The sequence below is a fragment of the Mauremys mutica genome, chromosome 2 (genome assembly GCF_020497125.1).
Source record: "Mauremys mutica isolate MM-2020 ecotype Southern chromosome 2, ASM2049712v1, whole genome shotgun sequence".
In the NCBI taxonomy this organism is placed as follows: Eukaryota; Metazoa; Chordata; order Testudines; family Geoemydidae; genus Mauremys; species Mauremys mutica.
The window spans coordinates 5476028-5503776 of record NC_059073.1 but is presented as its reverse complement, the minus strand read 5'-3'; the positions used below and the strand labels follow the sequence as shown (position 1 = coordinate 5503776).

General features: G+C 59.7%; 2 non-coding genes across 2 annotated transcripts; both read left to right on the top strand.

The window, feature by feature from the left end:
• Positions 1-4154: 4154 nt before the first annotated feature.
• LOC123365491 lies at positions 4155-4273 on the top strand. Its single transcript, XR_006577625.1, has one exon. It is a non-coding gene; the product is annotated as a 5S ribosomal RNA (ribosomal RNA).
• A 7885-nt stretch (positions 4274-12158) lies between these two features.
• On the top strand, positions 12159-12277 carry LOC123365494. Its single transcript, XR_006577628.1, has one exon. It is a non-coding gene; the product is annotated as a 5S ribosomal RNA (ribosomal RNA).
• The last annotated feature ends 15472 nt before the right edge of the window (positions 12278-27749 follow it).

Genomic DNA, 27749 nt, shown 5'->3' with positions numbered 1-27749 from the left:
TTTTCGGGGCCCCTGGAGCAGGGTCCTTCACTCTCTCCGGGGGCCCCAGAAAACTCTGGTGGGGCCCGGGCCCCTGGAGCTTCTTCGCTCCTGGTCTTCGCTGGCGGGGGGTCCTTCCTCTCCGGGAAAGAAGGACCCCCCCACCACCACCGAATTACCGCCAAAGCGGGACCCGCCGCCGGAGTGCAGCCGGGTCTTCGGTGGTAATTCGGTGGGGGGTTGGGGGGGTCCTTCCGTTCCGGGACCCACCGCAGAAGTGCCCCGAAGACCCGCGGTGAGGGCTGCACTTCGGCGGCAGGTTTCACTTTGGCGGTAATTCGGCGGCGGGGGGTCCCCGCCGTGGGTCTTTGGGGCACTTTGGCGGCGGGTCCCGGAACGGAAGGACCCCCGCGCCGCCGACTTACCACCGAAGCGGGGGCCCCCTGCCGCCCAAGACCCCGGGCCCCCGGAATCCTCTGGGCGGCCCTGGCAGCTGGCTCTTTAAAAGCGGGAGGAGAGCGAGGCAGCTGCTGCTCTCAGGTGGCCCTTTTGCCCAGGAAGGCTGCCAGCGGGCCTGGAGCTGTCCCCGCCTCGGGGGAAGTTGGGTGCTGGTCTCCTCTGGGCTGATCCCCCTGAGAAGGAGGCCGTGGCGGTGGCGGTGGCGGTGTCCCATCCTGCCTCCCCCGGGGCCTTGCGAAGCGGGAGACGGGGCAGGACGCGGGCGAGGCCTCCGGGCGGCACGTCCCGGGTTTCCCGGAGCGAGCAATAGGCAGGCCAAGTGCGGGAGGGCGTCCCCAGGGAGGGAGGCGTGAGGTGCGCCAAGCGCCAGGAGCTTTGAGCAAAAGGCGAGCGGCAGCGGGGGTGCGTGGGGCAGCGGGGTCCTGGGCGTTGCGTTGCGCCGTGGCGCGCTGGGGGGGGGTGCGTGGGGTTTTGTGTTGTGGGTGGGTGTGGCGGGTTTGTGAGGGTCCCGCGTTCAGGAGCGAGTGCGCGGCTGGCGGGCGGGCGGGGGAGAAGGGTGTATTTGTGAGGGGGGGGAGGAGTGTTAGGCTGGTGCGTGTGGGCCAGGGGCGGGGGTCTGCGGATGGTGGGTCAGGGTGGGAGCGTTGGTGTGGGGAGGGGAGGGGTGTGAGCAGAGGCGTAGCGAGCGCCCTCCGTACCCTCCGACCGGAGGGGGCCCCGCAAGGAAGGGGGCCCCTGAAAGTGGCAATAAAATGTAAGGTATAACTAGGTAAGTGACATTTATTGACGCTATTGCACAATCCATGTCGGTTTTACTGACAAAACCGTGAAGTCATTATGATACATCATAATGCTATTGGCTACATCAGTTGTCTGTCGGTCAGTTTTGAATTTTAGTTGGACCCATTCAAAGAATGTGTATTTGCGTTCATAATGGCGGTCGGCGGATAAATGTTATTAATTTAGTTGTTTAATTTTTTATCATTTCCAATGCAGAAGCGTGCTTTGTGATGTCTAAGAGAACGTATAAGAGCGGAGCTAGTAAACAAAAGGCAGCAAAAGATGCCGAGAAGGAACTTGAGAAAATTCCAAAGTTGTCAACGTATTTTGCGCTGCAATCCAACGTACAGGTTCAGGCACATGAAACGGACAGTGCTAGCAGTGACGAATCGTATCCAGAAGTATCCAGAAGTGCTTCAAGTGAGATCGAAGGTGAAGCCAGTTGTTCTACCAAACAAACTGTGACAGATATTCCAGCTGCTGCCGGGAAAGAAGTATCTGAATCTGAACCACTGACTGATGATCCAGGAGATTGGCCGTCTATAATATCAGACAGGCAAGTGTGTGACATTGTTGCACGTGACCCACCGCAGCAGAATGAAAGTTACGAATTTCCATTTAACAAGGAAAGACGGAGGTTCACAAGTACTCATTTCTATCGAACCATGGCAAATGGCAAGAAAATAAGACGTTCATGGTTAATGTACTCAGTTCAGAAAGATGCCATTTTTTGTTTTTGTTGTAAATTATTTGGCACTGGCGACATACCGCTACGTCGTGGAACATCTGCTTGGAAAGCACTGTCAAAAAGACTTCAGCAGCATGAAACAGGCAAAGGTCATCAAGACTGTATGGTGAAATGGTTTGACCTTCGGTCAGGCATAGTAAACCGTACATCTATTGACCAACTCGAATTGCAGGCTTTTCTGAAAGAAAGAGATTTCTGGAGAAATGTTGTCAAACGCATGGTTGATGTCGTTATTTTCTTGTCCGAAAGAAACTTGGCATTTCGAGGAAGTAATGAAAAGCTCGGCGATCCTTCGAATGGCAACTTTTTGGGACTGTTTGAATTGCTTGCAAAGTATGATACTGTCCTCAGCGAACTTTTAAGAAGGCAGAGACACATGTTCAGTACCTCAGTCCACAGATCCAAAACGAGCTGATTCAACTTGTTGCCAGTAACATTCAAGAGGCCAACATAGCGCAGCTTAAAAAAGCAAAATATTCAGTTATTTTGGACTGTACTCCCGACGTGTCACATGAAGAACAGATGTCTGTGGTGTTACGCTTTGTTGAATGCAACGGTGAAGATGGTGTCAATATTTGTGAAGCGTTTGTTGGTTTTCTTAATGTTCATGATACAACTGGTGAGGGCTTATTGGAAGCGTTTCTTGAAAAGGCAAACAACTTAGGAATAGACATTGCTGACATGAGAGGCCAAGCTTAGGATAATGGCGCAAATACGAGAGGAAAGAATAAAGGAGTTCAAGCCCGCATGCTACAAATAAATGACCATGCCTTGTATGTACCATGTGGAGCTCACACTTGGAATCTTGTGATCTCAGACGCGGCAAAGTCATCGAAATATGCCGTTGACTTTTTCGGTCTGATTAACAGAATATACGTTATCTTTTCTTCGTCACCTTCACATTGGGATATACTTCAAGAACATATGCCAATATCTGTTAAAGGGTTATCGGACACTCGTTGGGAGTCGAGAATTGATGCTGTGAAGCCATTGCGTTATCACCTTGAAGAATTGTGCAATGCTTTGTCATCTTGGCGAGAATATGCGCTCGAAAAGAAAGATGGCAATACAGCAACAGAAGCCGGTGCGCTTTTAGACCATGTTACTACGTGGCCTTTTGTTCTGACTGTGTACACGTGGCACGATATACTATTTCACGTCAATAAAACCAGCAAATTAATTCAGTCACCAGATGTGTCAATTGACGTACTGCAGGAAGGATATAACTCTGTGGTCACAAATGCACGTGAAATAGCAGAGCATATGGGTATTGAGCAGGTGTTTCCAGAAACCAGGGTGCGACGTAAGAAGAGAATGTGTGATTACGAATGTGCTGATGATTCAAGTCGTCTTTCTGCCGAAGAAAAATTCAAATCGCAGTTCTTTCTTGTTCTCACCGATCAGGCCATATCTTCTGTTTCGTCGCGATTTGACCAACTCGTGGAGTGGTATAAGTTGTTTGGATTTCTGTACAACGCTAACAGCCTGAAGCAGTGTCACAGAGAAAATGAACTGGAGAATCACAGCAAAAATTTTGAAAGAAAAATGGGAGACATTGATGCCAACTAACTCATAATGGAATTGAATCATTTTATTTATGTCATCGAGAAAGAGAGAGGACTTGTCACGGCAAACAATTTTTTACCGTACATATACAAGAACAGCCTTCAGGAGATATATCCGAATCTTAGCATTTGCATCAGAATTCTTCTGACCACACCAGTTACTGTCGCCGGTGCTGAAAGGAGCTTCAGCAGAGTGAAAGTGATCGAGAATATCCTGTGCTCAACCATGACAGATGACAGCCTTTCTGCGCTTGCAGTGATCTCAATGGAGAACAAGCTTGCCAGATGTCTGGACTATGACGCATTGATTAACCAATTTGCGGAGAAGAAGGCTGGAAAGAAGCGCTTTGCGTAAATACGGAATACATGTAGACTGTAGGCCTACGTCTACATAATATGAAGCCTGTATATTGTCTAAAATAAATAGCGCATTGCAGTGTCTGCATTGTAAGGGGCCCCGGACATATGTTCGGAGGGGGCCACGTTCTTTGTTGCTACGGCCCATGGCTGTGCTGGCTGGGGTGGGGCGGGGCAGTGCCAGAGGGACCATGCCTGGATATCGGTGAAGAAACAGGGCTCGTCGACGGGCTTCTTTAAAGGCAGGCAAAGCGGCAGGTAACAACGTCTACAGCCACACCACCCTGAACACGCCCGATCTCGTCTGACCTCGGAAGCTAAGCAGGGTCGGGCCTGGTTAGTACTTGGATGGGAGACCTCCTGGGAATACTGGGTGCTGTAGGCTTTTGACGCTCCCTCACGCTGCCCGGCTGCAGCTCTCCCTCGGCCACACGCTTTTGCCGCCTCGCCCTGGCTTGCTTCCGCTAAGGTCTCCCAGGCCGTAGCCGCCTCGCCCACCGCGCCCGAGGCGGAGGGCTTGGCCTTTGGGCACCCGGCCCCATGCCGTGGGGTTGGGTTTTCTTCTTTGAAACCAGCCGGCCGTCTTGCCCCGTTGGCAGCAGGCGTGGCTGGGAGGGCAGGTGGCCGAAGCGGCGGCAGGCGCCCCGAGGCCTGTCTGCGCTAACGCTCCCTGCCAGCCGCTTCGGCTCCGCCGCTGGGAGCGGGAGGCTGGGCGAAAGGAAAGCCGCAAAGCGCAGCCCGGGCCTTTGGGGGTGGCTGCTTTAGGGAAGCCCTTTGGCAGCGTGCCTCCTTGGCAGCTGGCAGGGCCGCCCTGGGGGGGGCAAGTGGGGCAATTTGCCCCGGGCCCAGCAGGGGCCCCCTCGAGAGTTTTTCGGGGCCCCTGGAGCGGGGTCCTTCACTCGCTCCGGGGGCCCCAGAAAACTCTGGCGGGGCCCCGACCCCCAGAGCTTCTTCGCTCCCGGTCTTCGCTGGCGGGGGGTCCTTCCTCTCCGGGACAGAAGGACCCCCCCGCCGCCGAATTACCGCCGAAGTGGGACCCGCCGCCAGAGTGCAGCCGGGTCTTCGGTGGTAATTCGTCTGGGGGGTGGGGGGGTCCTTCCGTTCCAGGACCCGCCGCCGAAGTGCCCCAAAGACCCGCGGTGGGGGCTGCACTTCGGCGGTGGGTCTCGCTTCAGCGGTAATTCGGCGGTGGGAGGTCCCTGCCATGGGTCTTTGGGGCACTTCGGCGGCGGGTCCCAGAACGGAAGGACCCCCCGCCGACGCCACCGACTGTCACGGAGTGTGGGGGAGTCCGGTTCTGCACCCCTCTTCCTGGGACCCACAGTGACTCTCAGCCAGCCAGTAAAACAGAAGGTTTATTGGACAACAGGAACACAGGATACAGCCCAGCTCGTGTTCAGAGCCAGGACCCCTCACTCTGGCCTCTCTGGGGGTTCAGGGTGTCTGGATTCCAGCACAGGTTCCCCTGCAAACCCCCCACCCAGCTCCCAAACCGTAGACTGACCCCACCCTCTCCACTCAGCTCCTTTCCTTTGTCTCTTTGTCTAGCTTCCCGGGCAGGGGTGTCGGCCTCCCCTCCCCCCTGCCTAACTCATGTTACAGCTGAATACCTGCCTCTCACCTATCTCTGACAGCCCCTACTCCATCACATCTCTCCCCCCTCCGAGACTGAACTGAGCGGGGTCACTCTGGCCAGTGACCCGGGGAAGTTCGGGGCCCCCTCTCCGGGACAGCGCGTCCGCTATCAGGTTGGCACTTCCCTTCACGTGGACCACGTCCATGTCATAGTCCTGCAGGAGCAGGCTCCACCTCAGGAGCTTGGCGTTGGCTCCTTTCATCTGGTGCAGCCAGGTCAGGGGAGAGTGGTCGGTGTACACGGTGAAGTGGCGCCCAAAGAGATATGGCTCCAGTTTCTTCGGGGCCCACCCCATGGCCAGGCATTCCTTCTCGATGGCCGCGTAGTTCTGCTCCTGGGGTAGCAACTTCTTGCTCAGGTACACGATGGGGTGTCTCTCCCCCTTTTCATTCTCCTGCATCAACACCGCCCCCAGTCCCGTGTCTGAGGCGTCGGTGAACACCATAAAGGGCTTGTCAAAGTTTGGGTTTGCCAGAACTGGGCCTCTGAGCAGAGCTTCCTTCAGCGCCTGGAGAGCCTCCTGGCACTGCTCGGTCCAGACCACCTTGTCTGGCTTCCCCTTCTTGCACAGCTCAGTGATGGGGGCGTCTATGGCGCTAGAGTGGGGCACGAACCTTCGATAGTACCCCGCCATCCTGATAAAGGCCTGGACCTGCTTTTTGGTCTGGGGAGCGGGCCAGTCTCTGATCACCTCCACCTTGGCCGGTTCCGGCTTTAGGCAGCCGCTCCCCACCCGATGGCCCAGGTACGACACTTCAGCCATCCCCACCTTACACTTCTCAGCCTTGACGGTTAACCCCGCCTCCCGGAGTCGGTCCAGCACTTGTCTAACCTGGGACACGTGGTCCTCCCAGGTCTGGCTGAAGACGCAGATGTCGTCAATATACGCCACAGCAAAGCTCTCCATCCCCCTCAGTAGCTGATCCACCAGCCGCTGGAAGGTGGCCGGCGCTCCCTTGAGGCCGAAGGGCAGGGTCAGAAACTCGTAGAGCCCCAGAGGGGTGATAAAGGCTGATTTCAGCCTGGCATCTGCGTCCAGCGGCACTTGCCAGTAGCCTTTGGTAAGATCCATGGTGGTGAGGTACCGAGCGCCTCCCAGCTTGTCCAGGAGCTCGTCAGGCCTTGGCATGGGGTAGGCATCCGATACAGTGATTGCATTGAGCTTTCGATAGTGCACGCAGAACCGGATCGACCCGTCCTTCTTGGGGACCAGCACCACCGGCGAGGCCCAGGGGCTGGCGGACGGCTGGATCACCCCCAAAGCCAGCATGTCCCTGACCTCTCTTTCTAAGTCCTGGGCAGTTTTCCCGGTGACCCGAAAAGGGGAGCAGCGTATCGGGGTGTGTGCCCCAGTCTCCACCCGGTGGACAGTCAAATTAGTGCGCCCAGGCTGGTTGGAAAACAGCTGTTGGTACAGATGCAGCACCCCTCTGATCTCAGCATGCTGGGCCGGGGTCAGCTGATCAGAGAGGGGAATCGCCTCCAGGGGGGAACCAGCCTTTGTCCCTGGGAATAGATCCACTAAAGGGTCACCTCCCTGCTCCTCCCAGTGCCCACACATGGCCAACACCATATTCCCCCAGTCATAATATGGCTTCATCATATTCACATGGTACACCCGGCGGTGGTGCGCCCGGTTTGACAGCTCCACCACATAGTTTACCTCATTTAGTTGCTTGATAACCTTGAAGGGCCCTTCCCAGGCAGCCTGGAGTTTGTTTTTCCTCATGGGGATGAGAACCATCACTTGGTCCCCGGTGGCGAAGGCGCGGGCCCGCGCCGTGCGGTCGTACCAAACCTTCTGCTTCCTCTGGGCTCGGGACAGATTCTCCCTGGCCAGGCCCATGAGCTCGGTAAGTCTTTCCCGGAAGGTCAGGACATACTCCACCACTGACTTGCCATCGGGAGCGGCCTTCCCCTCCCATTCGTCTCTCAGCAGGTCCAGGGGCCCCCTTACCCGCCTTCCATACAACAGTTCGAAAGGCGAGAACCCAGTTGACTCCTGGGGTACCTCCCGGTACGCAAACAGCAGGTGAGGTAAATACTTGTCCCAGTCCTGTGGGTGCTGGTGCATAAATGTTTTTAGCATCATCTTTAGCGTCCCGTTGAACCTCTCCACCAGCCCGTTGGTCTGGGGGTGATACGCTGAGGCCCAGCTGGGTCGGACCCCACATTTCTTCCACAGGGACTGGAGCAGGTTCGACATGAAGTTGGACCCCTGGTCCGTTAAGACTTCCTTGGGGAACCCCACCCGGCTGAAAATGGTCAGCAGCGCATCTGCCACGGTGTCTGCTTCGGTAGAGGACAAGGCCACCGCCTCGGGGTAGCGAGTGGCGAAATCTACCACCACCAGGATGTGTTTCTTCCCTGACTGGGTCGCCTTGCTGAGAGGTCCCACCATGTCTATGGCCACCTTCTGGAAAGGTTCTTCTATGATGGGCAAAGGCCTCAGAGCTGCTTTCCCCTTGTCCCGGGCCTTCCCCACCCGCTGGCAGGGGTCACAGGATTGGCAGTATTGTCGGACATGGGTAAAGACCCCAGGCCAGTAAAAGTTCTGTAGCAGCCTCTGCCTGGTGCGCCGGATTCCCTGCTGCCCTGCGAGGGGAATGTCATGGGCCAGGTACAGCAGCTTGTGGCGAAACTTCTGGGGAACCACCAACTGCCTCCTGATCCCCCATGACTCCACCTCCCCGGGGGGAGCCCATTCTCGGTACAGGAACCCCTTCTCCCACAGAAACCTCTCCTTGCAACCTCTCCTCATGGTCTGTACTGCACTGAGGTTAGCCCTGTCCCTGAGATTCCGCAAGGAGGGATCTTTCTGCACCTCGGCCTGGAACTCAGCAGCTGGGACAGGGATGGGGACCTGCTCTCTCTCACTGGCTGGAACTGAGGCCACAGCCTCTCTGAACCGTGTCCCTGGGCGTTCCCTCCCCACCAGGTCAGGGTCCTGTGCCTCGGGCAGAGTACCTTCCCCGTTGTCAGGGCGCAGTGCCCTGCGCCGACTCTGACTACGGGTCACGACCAGGGCGCCCCGGGCCTTGCCTGGCCAGGCCTCGAGGTCCCCCCCAATTAACACCTCTGTGGGCAAATGGGGGTGTACCCCCACGTCCTTGGGGCCCTCCTTGACCCCCTACTTCAGGTGCACCCTTGCCACAGGCACCTTGAATGGGGTCCCGCTCACGCCAATCAGGGTTAGGTAGGTATCAGGCACCATCCGATCTGGGGCCACCACCTCGGGCCGGGCCAGCGTCACCTCTGCGCCCGTGTCCCAGTACCCAGTGACCTTCTTCCCATCCACCTCCAGGGGAACAAGGCACTGGTTCCGGAGGGGCAGCCCCGTGCCCACTCTGTAGACCAAAAACCCTGGGTCCGGAGCATCCAGCCCTCCAGAGGAGCTGACCTGGGGCCCTCCTCCCTCCTTCCCTCGTGGAACACTGCCAGCCCCCCTTTCCTGGGAATGCTGCCCCTCATCCAATTGGGTCTTTACCCAGTCAACCCTCTGTGGGTTGGGTCTGCTCGGTCTGTCCCTGAGCTTGGGGCACTGTTCCCGTATGTGGCCTCGTTGGCCACAGGAAAAGCAGCTCATGTCTCGTGGGTCCCCTCGAGTGGGTCGGATGGACCTGGCGCTGGACGTTCCCCTTTGGTGGGGGTTCTCCATAGGCCCCCGCTGGGAGGTCCCATGGTGACTTTCTCTCTGCGTTGAGGCAGGCCTGCTCCTTCGAGACTCCTCCCTGCCATCTCCTGCCCGACTGTCCATGTATTGGTCGGCCAGCTGGCCGGCGTGCTGCGGGTTCTCTGGCTTCTGGTCCATCAACCACTGCCGCAGGTTGGAGCGGCACTGCGCATACAGGTGCTCCAGTATGAATAAGTCAAGCAGGTCCTCTCTAGTTTGGGCCCCAGCTGTCCACTTGCGGGCATATCCCTGCGCCCGGTTGACCAGTTGTAGGTATGTGACCTCCCGGGTCTTATGTTGACTCCGGAACCTCTTCCGGTACATCTCCGGGGTCAGCCCAAACTCGCGGAGTAGGGCCTCTTTGAAGAGGTTGTAGTCCCCCGCCTCCGCCCCTTTCATTCGGCTGTACACCTCCACGGCGGTGGAGTCCAGTAAGGGGGTGAGGAATGGGATCCTGTCTGCAGGGTCAACCCGGTGCAGCTCGCAGGCATTCTCAAAGGCCGTCAGGAAGGTATCTATGTCCTCCCCCTCCTTACGCCGGGCCAGGAAGCTCTTATCAAAGCTCTTTGTAGGCTTGGGTCCCCCCTCACTCACCGCAGCCGGGGCCTTACTGTTGTTCAGCTGGGCCAGGTCCAGCTCATGTTTACGTTGCTTCTCCTTCTCCCTCTCCTCGTGTTCACGCTGCTTCTGCTTCTCCCTCTCCTCGTGTTTACGCTGGTTCTCCTTCTCCTCCAGCTCACGCTGGCTTTGTCTCTCCTCACGTTCTCTCTGTCTCTCCTCATGTTCCCTCTGTTTCTCACGATCCTCCAGCTCTCTCCGTTTTTGTTCCCTCTGTTCCTTACGCTCCTCCAGCTCTCTCTGTTTTATCTCTCTCTCCCAGTCCAGCCGCCTGCGCTCCATGGAGGCTGAGCGTCGCCGGGCCGATCCCCTGCTGGGGGGTGAGCTTCGCCGGGCCGATCCCCTGCTGGCCGGGGGGGTCACGGTGCCCTCGGTAGCTGGGCTCCTCCTCCCCCTCCCCCTAGGCCTAGGGGTGGGGGGTCTCGGGGAGCCCTCAGCGGCCGGCTGACCACTCCCAGCGGGGACAGACACTGGTGCCTGCACTGCCTCTGCCAGGCTGCTTCCCTCAGAGACAGGGATCGGTTCATTCACACGATCCCCCCTCTCCAGCTGGGCGATCAGCTGGTCCTTGGTGAGCTTCCCACTGTGCAGCCCTCTCCGCTTGCACAGCTCCACCAGGTCAGACTTGCGCCGCTTGGCATACATCTTCCTGCTGGCCGCTCGCAGGCCGGGGTGCTCGCCACTCCCCACGGATTCCAGGGGGACCGCTAGTGTGCCAGTCCTTGAGGTCACCACCTCTCTGCCAGGGTCGAGCTGCAGACTCCTCTGCCCCTGGGATTGCTCACTTCGATCCCCCGGGGGACCCTGTTACTGCAAAGTCCTGCTCTCTGGTCACACTCTCCCAGGGGTTAATCGCCCCTTCCTTTTACTGCTCCCCAGTCACTTACTGCAGGAAGCGCCATCCACGGGGTGCAGTAGATCCCACCGCTACCACCAGTTGTCACGGAGTGTGGGGGAGTCCAGTTCTGCACCCCTCTTCCTGGAACCCACAGTGACTCTCAGCCAGCCAGTAAAACAGAAGGTTTATTGGACAACAGGAACACAGGATACAGCCCAGCTCGTGTTCAGAGCCAGGACCCCTCAATCTGGCCTCTCTGGGGGTTCAGGGTGTCTGGATTCCAGCACAGGTTCCCCTGCAAACCCCCCACCCAGCTCCCAAACCGAAGACTGACCCCACCCTCTCCACTCAGCTCCTTTCCTTTGTCTCTTTGTCTAGCTTCCCGGGCAGGGGTGTCGGCCTCCCCTCCCCCCTGCCTAACTCATGTTACAGCTGAATACCTGCCTCTCACCTATCTCTGACAGCCCCTACTCCACCACACCGACTTACCACCGAAGCGGGGGACCCCCGCCGCCCAAGACCCCGGGCCCCCGGAATCCTCTGGGCAGCCCTGGCAGCTGGCCCTTTAAAAGCGGGAGGAGAGCGAGGCAGCTGCTGCCCTAAGATGGCCCTTTTGCCCGGGAAGGCTGCCAGCGGGCCTGGAGCTGTCCCCGCCTTGGGGGAAGTTGGGTGCTGGTCTCCTCTGGGCTGATCCCCCTGAGGAGGAGGCCGTGGCGGTGGCGGTGGCGGTGTCCCATCCTGCCTCCCCCGGGGCCTTGCGAAGCGGGAGACGGGGCAGGACGCGGGCGAGGCCTCCGGGCGGCGCGTCCCGGGTTTCCCGGAGCGAGCAATAGGCAGGCCGAGTGCGGGAGGGCGTCCCCAGGGAGGGCGGCGTGAGGTGCGGCGAGCGCCAGGAGCTGTGAGCAGAGGGCGAGCGGCAGCGGGGGTGCGTGGGGCAGCGGGGTCCTGGGCGTTGCGTTGCGCCGCGGCACGCCTGGGGGGGGTTGTGCCGTGGGTGGGTGCGGCGGGTTTGTGAGGGTCCCGCGTTCAGGAGCGAGTGCGTGGCGGGCGGGCGGGGGAGGGGTGTATTTGTGAGGGGTGGGGAGGAGTGTTAGGCTGGTGTGTGTGGGCCAGGGGCGGGTGTTGTGTATTTGGTTGTCATGGTTTTTGGTTCCTATGGTAACTGAGTTAGATTCTTAGGGGATAGCTCAGCCAGCTTCAGGCGGCTGGGTGAGCTCTCTGAGTCTGTAACTAAAATGGTGGTTTTGTTAGCTGTCTGCTGTCTGGCCTCAAGTGATTTCTTCCTAAACCGGCTGCCCCCAAGGATATAACACCGGGGGTCTGCGGCTGGTGGGTCGGGGCGGGAGCGTTGGTGTGGGGAGGGAGGGGTGTGAGGCTGGTGGCAGGTGGCTGTGCTGGCTGGGGTGGGGCGGGGCAGTGCCAGAGGGGCCGGGACTGGATATCGGTGAAGAAGCAGGGCTCATCGGCGGGCTTCTTTAAAGGCAGGCAAAGCAGGAGACAGCAACATCTACGGCCATACCACCCTGAACACGCCCGATCTCGTCTGATCTCGGAAGCTAAGCAGGGGCGGGCCTGGTTAGTACTTGGATGGGAGACCTCCTGGGAATACTGGGTGCTGTAGGCTTTTGACGCTCCCTCACGCTGCCCGGCTGCAGCTCTCCCTCGCCCACACGCTTTTGACGCCTCGCCCTGGCTTGCTTCCGCTAAGGTCTCCCAGGCCGTAGCCGCCTCGCCCACCGCGCCCGAGGCGGAGGGCTTGGCCTTTGGGCACCCGGACCCATGGCGTGGGGTTGGGTTTTCTTCTTTGAAACTGTGATGGAGTAGGGACTGTCTGTGTGGGGGATGGGAGAGCAGGGAGGATTTTAGGTGAGATGCAGGTATGCAGACTGTAACATGAGCTAGGCCTGGGGGAGGGGAGGTGACACCTCTGCCCAGGGGCTAGACAAAGAAAAGGGGCGGAGGGGAAGGGTTGAGTCAGTCTTCAGTTGGGGAACTGGGTGGTGGGTTTTCAGGGGATCCTAGGCTGGGATCCAAGCACCCTGAACCCCCCAGAAAGGCCAGATTGAGGGGTCCTGGCTCTGAACACAAGCTGGGCTGTATCCTGTGTTCCTGTTGTTCAATAAACCTTCGGTTTTACTGGCTGGCTGAGAGTCACTGTGAGTCCCAGGAAGAGGGGTGCAGGGCCTGACTCCCCCATACTCTGTGACAGAAACCAGCCGGCGGTCTTGCCCCATTGGCAGCAGGCGTGGCTGGGAGGGCAGGTGGCCGAAGCGGCGGCAGGCGCCCCGAGGCCTGTCTGCGCTAACGCTCCCTGCCAGCCGCTTCGGCTCCGCCGCCGGGAGCGGGAGGCTGGGCGAAAGGAAAGCCGCAAAGCGCAGCCCGGGCCTTTGGGGGTGGCTGCTTTAGGGAAGCCCTTTGACACCGTGCCTCCTTGGCAGCTGGCAGGGCCGCCCAGAGGGGGGGGCAAGTGGGGCAATTTGCCCCAGGCCCAGCAGGGGCCCCCTTGAGAGTTTTTCGGGGGCCCTGGAGCGGGGTCCTTCACTCGCTCCGGGGGCCCCAGAAAACTCTGGTGGGGCCCGGGCCCCCGGAGCTTCTTCCGCTCCCGGTCTTCGCTGGCGGGGGGTCCTTCCTCTCCGGGAATTACCGCCGAAGCGGGACCCGCTGCCGGAGTGCAGCTGGATCTTCGGTGGTAATTCGGCGGTGAGGTGGGGGTGCTTCCGTTCTGGGACCCGCCGCCGAAGTGCCCCGAAAAGACCCGCGGCGGGGGATGCACTTCGGCGGTGGGTCTTGCTTCGGCGGTAATTCGGTGGCGGGGGGGTCCCCGCAGTGGGTCTTTGGGGCACTTCGGCAGCGGGTCCCAGAACGGAAGGACCCCCCCGCCGCCGACTGAAGCGGGGGCCCCCGGAAGCCTCTGGGCGGCCCTGGCCACGTGCAACAATGTCACACACTTGCCTGTCTGGCCGTCTATAATATCAATCTCCTGGATCATCAGTCAGTGGTTCAGATTCAGATACTTCTTTCCCGGCAGCAGCTGGAATATCTGTCACAGTTTGTTTGGTAGAACAACTGGCTTCACCTTCGACCTCACTTGAAGCACTTCTGGATACGATTCGTCGCTGCTAGCACTGTCCGTTTCATGTGCCTGTACCTGTACATTGGATTGCAGCGCAAAATACGTTGACAACTTTGGAATTTTCTCAAGTTCCTTCTCAGCATCTTTTGCTGCCTTTTGTTTACTAGCTCCACTCTTATACGTTCTCTTAGACATCACAAAGCACGCTTCTGCGTTGGAAACGATAAAAAATTAAAGAACTAAATTAATAACATTTATCCGCCGACCGCCATTATGAACGCAAATACACATTCTTTGAATGGGTCCAACTAAAATTCAAAACTGACCGACAGACAACTGATGTAGCCAATAGCATTATGATGTATCATAATGACTTCACGGTTTTGTCAGTAAAACCGACATGGATTGTGCAACAGCGTCAATAAATGTCACTTACCTAGTTATATCTTACACTTTATTGCCACTTTTAGGGGCCCCCTTCCTTGCGGGGACCCCTCCGGTCGGAGGGTACGGAGGGCGCTCGCTACGCCTCTGTCGGCCGCGGCCCTGCCCATCCCTGACCGCCCAGCTCCAGCTGTGTCCCCACGTCCCCCGCCGCCCAGCTCTTGCTGTGGTGCGACGCAGCCCGGCTCTGGTAGTGCGGGTCCGGGCACGGTGGCGGCCATGACCCCACCTACCCGGATGCCCAGCTCCTGCTGTGGTGCGACGCGGCCAGGCTCCGGCAGCGTGGGTCTGGGCGCAGCGGCTGCGGGCCCGGTTGTCCGGCTCTGGCTGCGGCCCTCTGTCACGGAGTGTAGGGGAGTCAGGCCCTGCACCCCCGGGCTCCCTGACGATTCACCAGGACTCTCAGCCAGCCAGTAAAGCAGAAGGTTTATTTAGACGACAGGAACACAGTCCAACACAGGTCTTGCAGGCACAGATAACCGGATCCCCCCTGTTAGGTCCATCTTGGGGCCCAGGAGCCCCACAGCCCCCCTTGGGGATCAGAGCCCTCTCTCTCTGCCTCCCCTCTTTTTCCCTAGCCAGCTCCAGTCTACCCAACCCCCTCCGGCCCCTCCTCTCTCCTCCGCTTCTTTCCCGGGCCAGGAGGTCACCTGACCCCTTTGTCTCCAACACCTTTAGATGCACCTTTGCAGGGGAGGTGCTTGGGCCATCAGTTGCTAGGAGACAGAGTGTCAGGCATTCGGCCTTCTGCTTTGCTAGATACTTAGAGGCCTGCACCCAGCATTCCCACCCCCAGTATGAACAGTCCCACTTCGTCACACCCTCCGGCTCCGGCCATGGCCCTCCCTGACTCCGGCCAGCCAGCTGCCCGGCTCCAGCCGTGTGACTCCTTCCCCATCCCCGGGCTCCCAGCCCCGGCCACAGCCCTCCGGCTCCATTTCCCCCGTCCCTGGGCTCCAGCCGCGCGACTCCTGCCCCAGCCCCACGTCCCTGGGTTCCCAGCTCCAGCCGTGGCCGGACTGTAGCGCCGCCAGCCACATCCAGGCAGTGTGGTAAGGGGGCAGGGAGGGGGTGTTGGAGAGAGGGCAGGGGAGTTGGGGGGTTAGAGGGGGGTGGAAAGGGGTTGGGGCAGTCAGAGGGCAGGGAACAGGGGGATTGAATAGGGGCAAGGGTCCCGGTGGAGCAGTCAGAAAGGATCAGGGGTTGGATGGGGCAGTGGGAGGCAGTCAGGGGCAAGGGTTCCAGGGGCTGTCAGGGGACACAGAGAAGGGGTGGTTGGATGGGGCAGGGGTCCTGGAGGGGCCATCAGGAATGAGAGGAGGGCTTGGATGGGGCGGTGGGGGGCAGTCAGGGTACAGGGAAGGGGGGTGGATGGAGCAGGGGTCCCTGGGGTGGGGGAGGCGTCAAGGAACGTGGGGGGTTGGATGGGGCAGGAGTCCCGGGGGGTGGGCCATGACCCCCTCGTGGGGTGAGGAGGGAACCGGTTGTTACGATTTTGGTAGCTCATCACTGAATAAACCTATTTTACCAGCTGGCTGAGTCACTGCTGCTTGCAGCATTGGGGTGCAGGGCCCTCTGGCTGCCGCAGGAACCCCGCCTGGGCGAACTCGCTGTGGGACGTGCATGGTGTGGAAGGGGATGCTGAATGCTCCGAGGCCAGATCCAGGAAAATCGAAGCTGTGGAATCTTCTTGCCCTGGCGACAGTCTGCTCAGAGAGAGGAGGCTCCCGAGAGTCCTGCCTGGCTTCATATGGAGCAGTTCCAGAGCAGCGCCCGGGGACTCCATACACACCTAGGTTCCAAATTCCTCAGGAAACCTTGGACGTGGCTCTCCCCTCGCATACTACACAGTAATGCCGCTGCGCTGTGACTTCCCTGGCTTGCACGAGAAGAGAAGCAGGGCCCTCGCTTTCCCCTCCACAGAGGTAGCTCCCACAGTGCGCTGGGTGCTGCACAAGCCCACAAACGGGCACCATCGCTGCCCCCAGAAGCTTACTGTGTGAGCAGGGAAGGTAGTGGGTGTGGGGAGGGGAGAGAGAGAGAGAGAGACCAACCGGATGAGGAGTTGGCTTCTGCAGACATCGTGGAGTCTCCTAATTGAATCACAGAAATGCAGGACTCAAAGGGACCTTGAGAGGCCATTGACTCCCTGCCCCCAAATACCCCCCTCCCCCCTGCTGAGGCAGGCCCAAGTAAACCTAAACCATCCCTGACAGGTGGTTGTCCAGCCTGTTCTTAAAACCCTCTAATGCTGGGGATTCCACAACCTCCCTTGGAAACCTATTCCAGAGCTTAACTCCTCTTGAGTTAGAAAGCTTTTCCTAATATCGAACCTAAATCTGCCTTCCTGCGGATTCAGCCAGTTACTTCTTGCCTTATCTTCAGTGGCCATGGAGAACAATTGATCTCCCCCCCCCCTTTGTAACAGCCCTTAACATATCTGAAGACTTATCAGGTCTCACCTCAGCCTGCTTTCCTCAAGACTAAACTGCTTTGAGCAGGGGGTTGGACTAGATGACCTCCTGAGGTCCCTTCCAACCCTGAGATTCTATGATAAACATGCCCAGTTTTTTAACCTGTCCTCATTGATCAGGTTTTCTAAACCCTTGATTGTTTTTGTAGCTCTTCTGGAATTCCTCCAATTTATCTACATCTAAAGTGTGGTGCTCAGAACTGGGCACACTTCGCCAGCTGAGGATTCAGCAGAGCCGAGCAGAGCAGTTACCTCCTGTGTCTTACACCACTTCAGTTAATACACCCTAGAACAGAACTAGTCTTTTCTGCAACTGCATTACACAGTTGGTCATATTCAGTTTGTGATCCACTATAACCCCCAGACTCTGTTCACCACCTAGCTAGTTATTCCCCATTTTATACATGTGCACTTAATTTTTCCTTCCTAAGAGCAGTGCTTTGCACTTGTTTTATTAAAATTTCATCTTGTTGATTTCAGACCAATTCTTTAATTTGTCAAGGTCCTTTTGAATTCTAATCCTGGTCTCCAAAAGGCTTGCAACCCCTCCCAGCATAGTGTCATCCACACATTTTCTAAGCACACTCTCCACTCCATTATCCAAGTTTTTAACAAACATACTGAATAGTACTGGACCCAGGGCTGACCCCTGCAGGACCCCACTAGCTCTGCCCTCTCTGTTTGACAGTTAACCATTGATAACTACTCTTTGAACCAGCTGTGCACCTACCTTCTAGTAATTTAATCTAAACCACATTTCCTGAGTTTGGTTGAGAATGTCAGATGGGACTGTGTCAAAAGCCCTCCTAAAATCAAGATACAGTGTGTCTACAGCTTCCCCCCATCCACGAGGCCAGTAACCCGGTCACAGAAGGAAATTAGGTTGGTTGGCATGATCTGTTCTTGGCAAATGCATGTTGGCTATTTCTTATCACCCTGTATCCTCTGGGTGCTCACCCATTGCTGGGAGGGGGCAGCTTACCCCTGAACTATGCAGGTAACCCCCTTCCTCTCTTCACGCTAGGCCAAAGTTTAGAGCACCGCCGGCCAGCTGGAATGAGAGGGGTGCAGTGCTCCAGCCAGGAGGCCTCTAACCCCCTCGAGGCACGTGGCAGATTCTCTGCTCCCTGCCTTGCCCACCCCCTGAGGTAGGGCCTGACCGGACAGGCAGGGCTGGGGCTTCTGTATATGGTTGACAGGGTAGCACTAGCTGAGCCTACGTCTGCCGTAGTCTCTCAGGCCTGTGCCCTAGGGTGCCTGATCCCATCCCTACATGCGCCCCCTGCCCCACTGCTGCTGGGGCCCAATCATCCTCCCTGCCTGCTAACACCTCTCTGGGGCTGAACCCAGAGCTGGAGTAACCTCCCCAGTTCAGCACCGGACGCCAGTTCCCGAGGCAGCCCATGGCATGTCCTACAGGGGGTGCCCACATTGCAATACCCAAGCCGGCCATCGGGCGGCACTGTTACACTACTGGATTGTGCACCCAAGTGGCATTGGTGGAGTAAGGAAGCCCCATTTACCTGGCTGTGAATAGGGGGATCTTTGGAGTCCAGGAGTCCAGTCCCTTTCCTAAATGGGGAGGGATGGGCAGACGGACTCTGGGGCACACACCCTGAGGGGAAGTGATGCGGGGGGGGCATAACCCATGAGATTTGCAGGGCCTGCCAGATCAGCTGGGATCGGTGCCAGGCTCTGCCTCTGGAGAGGCACCCGGCGCCCATGGGGGGAGGGGGAGTGTGGTGATGGAAGGCTGCATTCCACTGGGGGGCCCAGAGCAGGGCAGTGGAAGGGTTAACGTGCCCCCACCCCGCTGTGTTTCAGGCAGACCTCCTGGGACAGGCAAAGGGGGGCGGGAACCTCAGGCATAGGAGGTCCCCGAGATCCCCTGCCCTGGGGTGCACACGGGCACTTCCCCCTCCCCCAGGAATCACGCACATAGTGGAGCAGGGATCAGAGCCTGCCCATGTCTCTGTCTCACAAACACGCCCAGACACACACTCCTGGTTCAGGCCCACAACGCCGTCCCCAGGGAACCGCAGTGAAAAGGCCAGCAGGCCTCTCCCTACCGCAGGTTTCCCGGGACCTGGCGGCTCTTGGACTTTGCCGCTGGGGCTCCCACTGGCTGCGCAGGGGGGGTTCTGTAGCGCAGGTTGGAACGACCTGGGTGCCTTCATGCGTCGCGCCTACAGAACCGAGCTCTCCGTGGGGCCCAGGACAGAAATACAAGGGTTAGAGCCAGACCCCATGAGCTCATCTGCCTGGATAGTAACATCCCCCTGCCTAGGGAATTCCCCTCTCTGGGCTCCCCTCTGCCTGCTGTTAAAGGGCAAATGAGATGCTGACTATTAATTATCATGGTTAGTTCTTGTGCCTGGAGCCTCCCCAGGCCCCGTAACAACCACTTATGGGAGAGCCTGCAGATCAGCACCCCCACACACACATGCGCTGTGAATTGGCATTTACCCCCTCCCTTGGCATTTACCCCCTCCACTCTCACTGGTGAGGCGGCAGAGGGAGCCTGGCATGAGCCCAGGGCACAGCTTGGCTGCGAGATCTCCCTTTCCCGCTGGGACGTGTGCCAGGAAGGGAGGTGGGGCAGGGCATGGGCCCAAGCAGGCAGCTCTTGTGTGTGTGACATCCCCTTGCCCCTGTGATCACTGGACAGGCCAACTGCCCCAGGGCTCTGCCCAAGTCTGGCCTGCCCCCAGACTCACCCCATGCCTGCTTCTCAGCCAGAGCACTGGGCAGGTACCTTAGTGCTGCATAGAGCGGGGGCAGTGTGAGAGTCCCTGTGGGACAGGGGGGCAGGGAGGCACAGAGAGAACACCTGGCTCCCCCATTCTGGTCTAGAGTGAGGGCTGGGCACCAGGACTCCTGGGTTCTACACATGTCGCTGCCACTGACTCACTGTGGCTCTGGGAGAGCTGTGTTCCTGCTCTGTGCCTCAGTTTCCCCATCTGTAAAACTACCTCACCCTCATGGGGGGCTTGAGGCGGAATTAGCCAACGATTGCCAAGCCTCTGGTGGCCCTGGAAGTTGCCTCAGACACATACGGTGTGTTACGCTGGCTGATCCCAGAGCCCACCCTGCAGTCCAGCCTTTGGCTACACTGGGCTGGCACGATGCCCGCTCGGCAGCTCAGTTCATGGTGTGGCGAGTTCCCTGCTCCGGCAGGGCTGTGGTGTCTGACTGCTCTCAGACACACAAGCACCTGGGACTGGCCTGGGGCTTTCCGCTTCGGGTGCAGCTCTCCAGCGCTTCCTCCTGGGACATTCCTCACCCCAGGGAGCGGGAATCTCAGCCCTTGCTCCACCCAGGCTTTGTGCCTGGCAGGGGTGAGCCCAGGCTGGCCCAGGGCCCAGCTGCAACCACAAAATCTCCGGCTGAAATGCTTTGCCGCAGCACAGCCGGGACTGTGCTCCGCATTGGCAGGGGGCTGAAGTCAGGAGGGGGGCCCGGGGGCCATGGCATTTGGAGGCTTTTCCAGGCCAGGCCGAGCGAACGCAGGGTGCTGGGATAACGCCCTGGCTTTGGGAGTGTGCAGTGGCACCCTCTTGGGCTGCGCTGGCTGCGGGGATAAGGGATGTACTACTAGTGGCAGCTGAGGGAGATCCCCTGGAACTCAAGTGACAGGCCCTGTGATTTGGAGCCAAGCCCCCACCCCTGCCCTGCTGCAGGTCCCCTGCAGCCTCTGGGCTCACTGCACACCAGGCTCAGATCCCCGCTTCCCGTCCACCCCATGCAGACACCTCTCCTCCATCTGCTATGCCCCTCACTGACCCCTTCCTCCCACTGCCTCTCCTGTCCCTAGGCCAGCACCCCAGCCACCTCGCCCCCAGGGCCTGCCCCCATTCTCCCTTGCAGCCACAGGGCGCGGGTCCACGTTCTCCAAGGCCTGTGGGTGGCTCTCTCTGACCCGTCTCCGAGGATCTCTCCCTGGGCCGCAGCCAGCCCAGCTCCGGGCTCCGTGCAGCCTGCCTGCCCACAGACAATGAGCCCCGGCCCTGGCCCCATGGCTGGTGGCCTCGCTGGGGTTGAGGACGTGGTGTCCTGGCCTGCGAATTACGGAGTGAATGGCTGGGGACGAGCCAGCTGCAGCACCCCCCAACACAGCACAGGGCCCTGGAAAGCTCAGCCAGGGACAAGCGGGGGCCCCTCCCCATCCCCCCTTCCCTGGCTCCCCACCCCCCATTTCAGGATCCAGCTCAGCCCTACTTGGCCTGGAGCTCATCTCTCGCCCCGGCCAGAGCCGGAGCCCTGCCTGCCTGTCCTCACAATCCCACCCTGCGGTGCAGGAGCCTTCTCCTCCGCAGCCTGCGCTGGCTAGGGCAGGAAGGGGGGAGGCCAGCCCAGGGGCGGCAAACTCCCGATGATGCAGCTCAGATCCAGAACAAAGCGACCGGAACCGACTGCCTCAGCATGGACCCAGCTGCAGGGGACAATTAACCCTTTCACTGGGGCACAGGGCAGGGGAGGTGCCATCAGGCTGTGGGGCAGGGGCTGGGCCGTGCAGAGACAGCGCCCCAATGGCCGAGCCAGGCAATGACCACGTGACGTGCCGCCTAGGCTGTGCATTGGGGAGTTGCTGCTATGTGTCCCCTGGGGCAGAAGCCTTTTCCTAGCAGCCCCCTTGCTGGGTGAGCGGCCCTATCTCTGCACAGAGGGTGGCAGGGCCGACCCGGGGGGAGGAGGGGGGCAAGAGGGGCAGTTTGCCCTGGGCCCTGCAGGGGCTCCCACGAGAGGTTTTTCGGGGCCCCTGGAGCAGGGTCCTTCACTCGCTCCGGGGGCCCCGGAGCTTCTTCCGCTCCAGGTCATCGTCGGCAATTCGGCGGCGGGGGGGTCCTTCCGCCCCGGGACCCGCCACCGAAGTGCTGGGTTTTCGGCGGCAATTCGGCGGTGGGGGGGCCCCCGCCGCCGAAGACCCCAGGCCCCCTGAATCCTCTGGGCGGCCCTGGAGGGTGGTGACCCTTAGCCCCACCTCCCGGGGCCAAGAGAACATTTGTTTACTGCAGTTAAAAATACTGCCCCGAGCCCCTGTGGACGGGCGTGTCCAACAGGCCAAGGGCTGTTTAAGAGCCTTTTTCTTCCCATTTGGTCCTGAAATGTTGTTTTTAACTATCATGCACAGTGTGTAACCAAGACTGGAGGACAGGTGAGACTCACCCCAGATCTCAGCTACAGGATGGGTGTCTCTGTCCAGATAATCTGCAGTGAGAAAGTTAACATTGGATCATCATTAGGTTTCAGAGTTAACACCCACTGACTGGCGCTAGTCAGCGCTCTCCTTGCCGACTCCCTGCCTGCAGGCTCCGTGAGGCAGCGCGGCACAGGAGTGTGGCTGGGAGGTTGTACTCAAACAAGGGTTGCTGCTCCCCAGAACGGCTTCACCCCAAAGAAAGTGTTTGCTTGACTCTGCCAATAGTGCTGCTGGCACTTGGGCCAGCCCCGTGCCTGGAGAGCAGTGGTACTGCCCCACTTTGGGAAGGGCTTTGGGACTGAAGGGTTATTACACACGGACAGACTCGGCGGGCGGTCAGCCCAGAAACATTTTGGGGGTGGGTTGCAAAGCTGCATCTGTAAGTGTAATTCTGGGGGAGGGCAAAAAGGGGAAGCCCTGATGGAGCATGCAGACCTCTGACAAGCTGGGGGGGCAGCTGCCCCCCTTACCCCATAGCAGATGATGCCCCTGATTCTGTGGATTCCCCCCAGACAGTCGGTGAGGAGTCAGTTACTATAACAGGAAGAGGAAGCTCCCTGTGACAGGCTGTGGGGTCTCCTCCAGAAGAGCCACTCGCTCTGGCCTGACCCTTCAGGGCCTCGGGGGCTAGCCAGGGCTGTGGGGCTACTTTGGTCCCGACAGCAGCTCCTTTTCCCCATGGTTACACTCCCTGGAGCTCCCCTGCTCTGTTATCCCCTTACTTGTTACCGAGGGGCAGAAAACGGAGCACACTTAACCCAGGTGGGACTTGAACCCACACTCCCCAGCTCCGCAGGCTGGTGCCATCTGCATTAGGCCACTGGGGTGTTAGTTTTATGCTGCCTGACAATGTGGAAGGCTGTTGAGTCGGGTGACCCTATTTCCCTCTGCTGAATATGGGACACCCGGTAAAACTCCTCGTATTCAAGCGAGTTCCACAGCAACCGATCAGAGCGATGCAGTGCAAACATTCAAATTAACATCAGGTTGACTGAGTCCCTGTGAAGTTGGATTCTTTCTATTTACCTTCTGATCTTTAAGGCTTTAGGGTTTACACAGGGAGGGGTGACACCCCCCTCACCCCCACATACACACACACGGAGAGATGACACACCCACACTCCCATACAATTCTCTCACAAAATGGGGGGGGGGTGACTGACCAACCCAACGCTCCCGGCCCGGCGCTCTCTGCCCTCCATGCTCTCTGCCCCCCCCCAGGACGGACCTGCTTCTCCTGGTACCTGGCGCAGTGGGGGGGGGCACACAGGGTCACATGACCCCCTCCCCAGATTTTTGCCAGGGTTCCCACCAGAATGTGGCCAGCAGCCGCCTTTCGGCGCTGTGCGGGAGGGAAGGGACGGGAGCTGCTTCCAGCCACAACGTGGGGCCTGGCCCATGTCTTTGCACAGCTCATCCCTTCCCCACCCCCACTCCCCTGGAGAGCCTAGTTCCCCCTGGACCTTCTCCCAGTCCCGCGGCGAGCAGACCCTGGCCCCCTCCCTTTCCCAGCTGCTCTGTGTAGCTGAATCCTGCTGGTTCCTCCGGCCTGGGCCCAGGGGGCCAGAGATCAGTGGGAAGGGCAGGGCAGCCACCTGATGGTGCCACGCTGGCAGGGCAGCCAGTGCGCCAGGCCAAGAGTCAGCTCCCAGCTGGGTTTATGAGCCTCCCTCGGTCCCGGGGAGAGTGCAGACGTCAGCTGGTCTCCTAACAGCAGCTGATGGGAGTGGGCAAAGGGCAGTTGGGGCGGGTGGCACAGGCAGGGTGAGCTGGGTGGCAGAGAGCCACCTGGGGCACAGGCATGTGTGGGGGAGGCTGCGGGCTCCCGCTGCCCTCGGTAATGGCTGGGAGAACACAGGGGGCCACGCTCCAGCCCCTGGCTTTGTCGTGGGTCTATGGGGTGCAGTGAACATTGCTCCCCCAGGGAGCACAGGGCTCCCCTCAGGGCTGGCTTGCTGCTTGCTGATGCCTTACAGAGCAACAGGAAGGAGCTTGTTTCCTGGTGATGGGGGCACCGGGGGAGCGTATGCCCAGGATGCCCTCAGGTGGGATGGGCATGTGCATCTCCAGCCCCAGAGACACACACATGAGGCACGCAGCGGTGAGCTGTCAGCCAGCTGTGCCTGGCGTTCTAAGGCAGCTCAGATGCCAAGATGACGGGCCTGGCCCAGTGTGGCTGGCCCTGTCAGGGGGCACGGTGCTCAGCCCCCCCCCCCCCAGCCCCGTGACGCAGCCCACTCACCTCCCCAGGTGGGGAAATGAAAGTCATGTGGCCAGATCAGGTGTTTCTGGGGTAGACAAGGGTGAGGGGTTGGGTGAATCAGGGGGCTGAGCTGGGAGCAGGAAGTGGCCTGAAGGGGCGCTGGCGCTGCCTGGCCTGGTTGCCCAGCCCAGCCCTGGCCGGCGCACTGCACCCAGCAGAGGAGCCTGGGAGCACGGGCTGCTGTCAGGGAGGTTTGGTTCTGACTTCCAGCATGGGGGGGGAGCTCAAAGGGAGGCGCCCGGCACCAGCCCCTTCGCCCAGAGGGAAGGGTTTGGCCTGGGGGCAGGGCTCGGGGGCTGAGAACTGTGCAAAGCTCCATCAGTTCGACCAGGATGGGAATCTCCCTTTCAATAGTCTGGAAAGTGACGGGCGGCCCAGGCAGGCTGTGAGGGTGGGATGCACCCAATGCCACGCAGGAGTGCACCACAGGCCCCTAGCAATGTCCGGGGGGCAGGGGATCTCGCTGACTCATCAGAGGGGATCAGAACAAAGATTAGGAACCAGAGCGCCTGTGGTAGAGGGGTAGGCGCCATCATCTGTCTGGCATGGCCCTCTGGCTGTGCTGGGCTGGTGAGTGCTCAGCTGCCCCTCCAGCACCACGATCCACGGCTGAGTGGCCGCTCAGGGACCAGTCACAACACACGAGACCGAACATCTCCAGTGCTGGGATTTCACAAGGGCTGGGGCTGTGTGTCCCTGCATCATTGCTGGGCGTTAGCTCCTGATGGGTCTGAGTAGCTCTCAGCTGTGGGCTTGTCCTGTGTGGAGAACAGACCTCGTCTGCTCTCACTTTTCCTTCCCGCCCATGACGGCAGAGGTGTTAACGGGCCACTTCCCTTGAAACGTGTGTTAACTCCTTATGCTCAGCGATCGGATCCACCGTGTATTTAGCTGTGGGCACGTCTACACTGATAACACGGCATCGGCGCAGTCAATGAAGACGCTCTGCCGACGGGGGAGAGGGTCTCCCATCAGCGTACTTAACCCACCTCCCCGAGAGGCGGCAGCTGTGTCGATGGGAGAAGTTCTACATGGGGGTGGGGGGTGGTTGGTGTAACTGCGTCGCTCCAGGGTGTGGATTTGAGCAAGAGTCGTACCGATAGAGTCTGTAGTGCGGACCAGACCTCTGATACCCCGAGCACCTTTCCCAGACCCGAGAAAAGCTCCGTGTGGCTTGAAAGCGGGATTCCCTCCCCAACAGACCTTGGCCCAATCAAAGCTATTCCCTTCCCCGCATTGTCTCTCTAATATCCTGGGACCGACGCGGCGACATCGCCCATGTCTGGCAGTGCCCGTGACACCAGTACTGGTGGATCCCGCTCGGTGTGTCAGTCTCTGGGGAAAGATCCAAGCTGCCGGTGTTTGTACTCGCTGGGGAGAGCTGGGACCCTGTACAGTGACGCACTTCCTGCCCCAAAACCAGGGGGCAAAAATCGGGCCCAATGAATCCATCCCATTAACATGGGAACCCTCCCACCGCAGCCCAGCTGCAGGCTGCCTGCCAGCCCTGGCCCTGGCTTCACAGAGCTTGGCAGGACTAGCTTGACCTCCCAGTGTGTCACAGGCTGGAGAATGTCACCTGCTAGGGTGACGTCAGTTACACTAAAGCAGTTCAGCCCTCGGCACCTCAGTGGCTGTGGGCCACAAACACGGAGAGACCCAGGTGCCACTGATGCCACGCAGGGAACCGATTAGCCGAGACTCGCCCAGGGGATCCCCCAAGATCCCTACCAAGCTGACCTGGAGGAAAATTCCTTCCTGATCCCAAATCTGGCCATCAGTTAGACTCTGAGTGTGCAAGCAAGGCCCACCAGCCAGGTGTGCAAAACACAGGCCTTCCAGTCTGATCCCAGAGCACCATTCCCTGCCCTCCCCCACAGGAACCCTGTCTCAGGCTGGGGCAGATCTCTGGGGCTTCAGAGGAAGCCAGAAAACCGCCAGATTGTGCATTGGTGACAAAATTCCTTTTTGCCCCTAGCAGGCACCTGGCTGAAGCCCTGGAGGAGATGGGATTACAGGACTCGTAATGCAGCGCTGCAAGTGTTATGCGCAGGGGAGGGCGATGCAGGCAGGCCTGTGCTCCCCAGGACCCGGGAAGGAAGCAACTGACCTGGGGGAGTCACAGATTCATGGCCAGAAGGACCCCACAGCCATCCCGTCCCATCCCACAAGCTGGAGACTCTCGCCCGGATGCTGGATTCAAGCAGAGCATATGGGAAGCTCTTGCACCTCACCCTCACGACTCAGAGCCAGGTGAGTCCGCCCCCGCCCGGGGAGAGCTGCTCCAGCGTTTAATGACCCCCCCAGCCAGGAAGCTGCTGCTTACTTCAAGGTTACAGGTGTCCGGCCTCAGCTGCCGGTTGTTGGACCTTGTTCTGCCTGTGTCAGCAGGCAGCAAAGCCTCCCACTCGCGAGCAGCGCGTCCCACGTGTGAGTGCCTAGGCACTGCTCAGCCTCTTCGAGAAGCTGACTCCATTCAGCTCCTGCTGCTTCCCGCTTTTCCAGCCTTTGACGGGACACTTCTGAGCGTCTCGATTCTGGACGAATTGCTCCGAGCGGGGCTGGGGAGGCAGCGCCGAGCCCACTGAGCAGCCCAGTTGACCTAAGGGCAAAGGGCCGTGGGCGGGGCAGCGGGGCAGAGCGACGCAGCGGGCGAGGCTGGCGGGAATTTGCCCTCCTGGGGGCAGCCGAGGGCAGCGACCTCCAGGAGAGAGGCCTGCGGAGCAAGGTCTCTGCAGAGCTGCTCGGGGGCTGAGTCAGCCGGGCCCATCCCGGGAGGGAGGTGCTGAGTGGGGCTGTTTGTTCGGTCAGTTCTCGCTGCTGGAATGAGGAACCCAGACCCGGGAAGGTTCAAGGCTGAGGAGGGTAATTTACTGTCTCACCTGCCCAGGCCCCACACGGAGCCACTCGGTCCCCGCTGTTACTGGCCCGGAACAACACTGGGCTCAAACCCCTGGGGCGGCACCATCCCGGCCGTGGCCATGGGCACCCAGCTGCTGCCCAGGCCCCCTCCCGTGGGGCTGGCCAGACTCGCTCCCTATGGCAGGCCGCTGCCCCCAGCGCTCAGATCCCACAGCGGCAGGTGCTGCAAAGACACGGAGCTGAGCCCTGCGGTTCCTGGATCTCAGCCGGTTCGACCTGTTCGCCGGCCCGCTGCAGCCAGAGGAAGGCAAACAGCAACACGCCTTGTGTGCCTGCCCCAGGCGAGGTGCTGCCAAAGGCCTGTTCCGGGTCTCAGCTCCCCCGGCCCCACAGCACAATGTGCTCCAGGGCTTCGGGGCGGGGGGGCTCCTTTTAATTGCTATAGTGGCAAGAGGGGGGGCTGTGGGTTGGGATTGTGGAGTGTCTGCAGAGCTGGGGCTGTGCAGAGCGCAGGGCTGAGCGGGCCAGGACTGAGGGGCGCTGGCAGAACTGGGGTGGGGGGAGCCCAGGATTGGGCTAGCCAGGGCTCAGGGCCAGGACTGAGGGGCGCTGGCAGAACTGGGGTGGGGGGGAGCCCAGGATCGGGCTAGCCGGGGCTCAGGGCCAGGACTGAGGGGCGCTGGCAGAACCGGGGGAGGGGGGGCAGGGCTTGGGCTAGCAGGGGGCTATGGTTAAGAACATAAGAACGGCCACAGTGGGTCAGACCAAAGGTCCATCTAGCC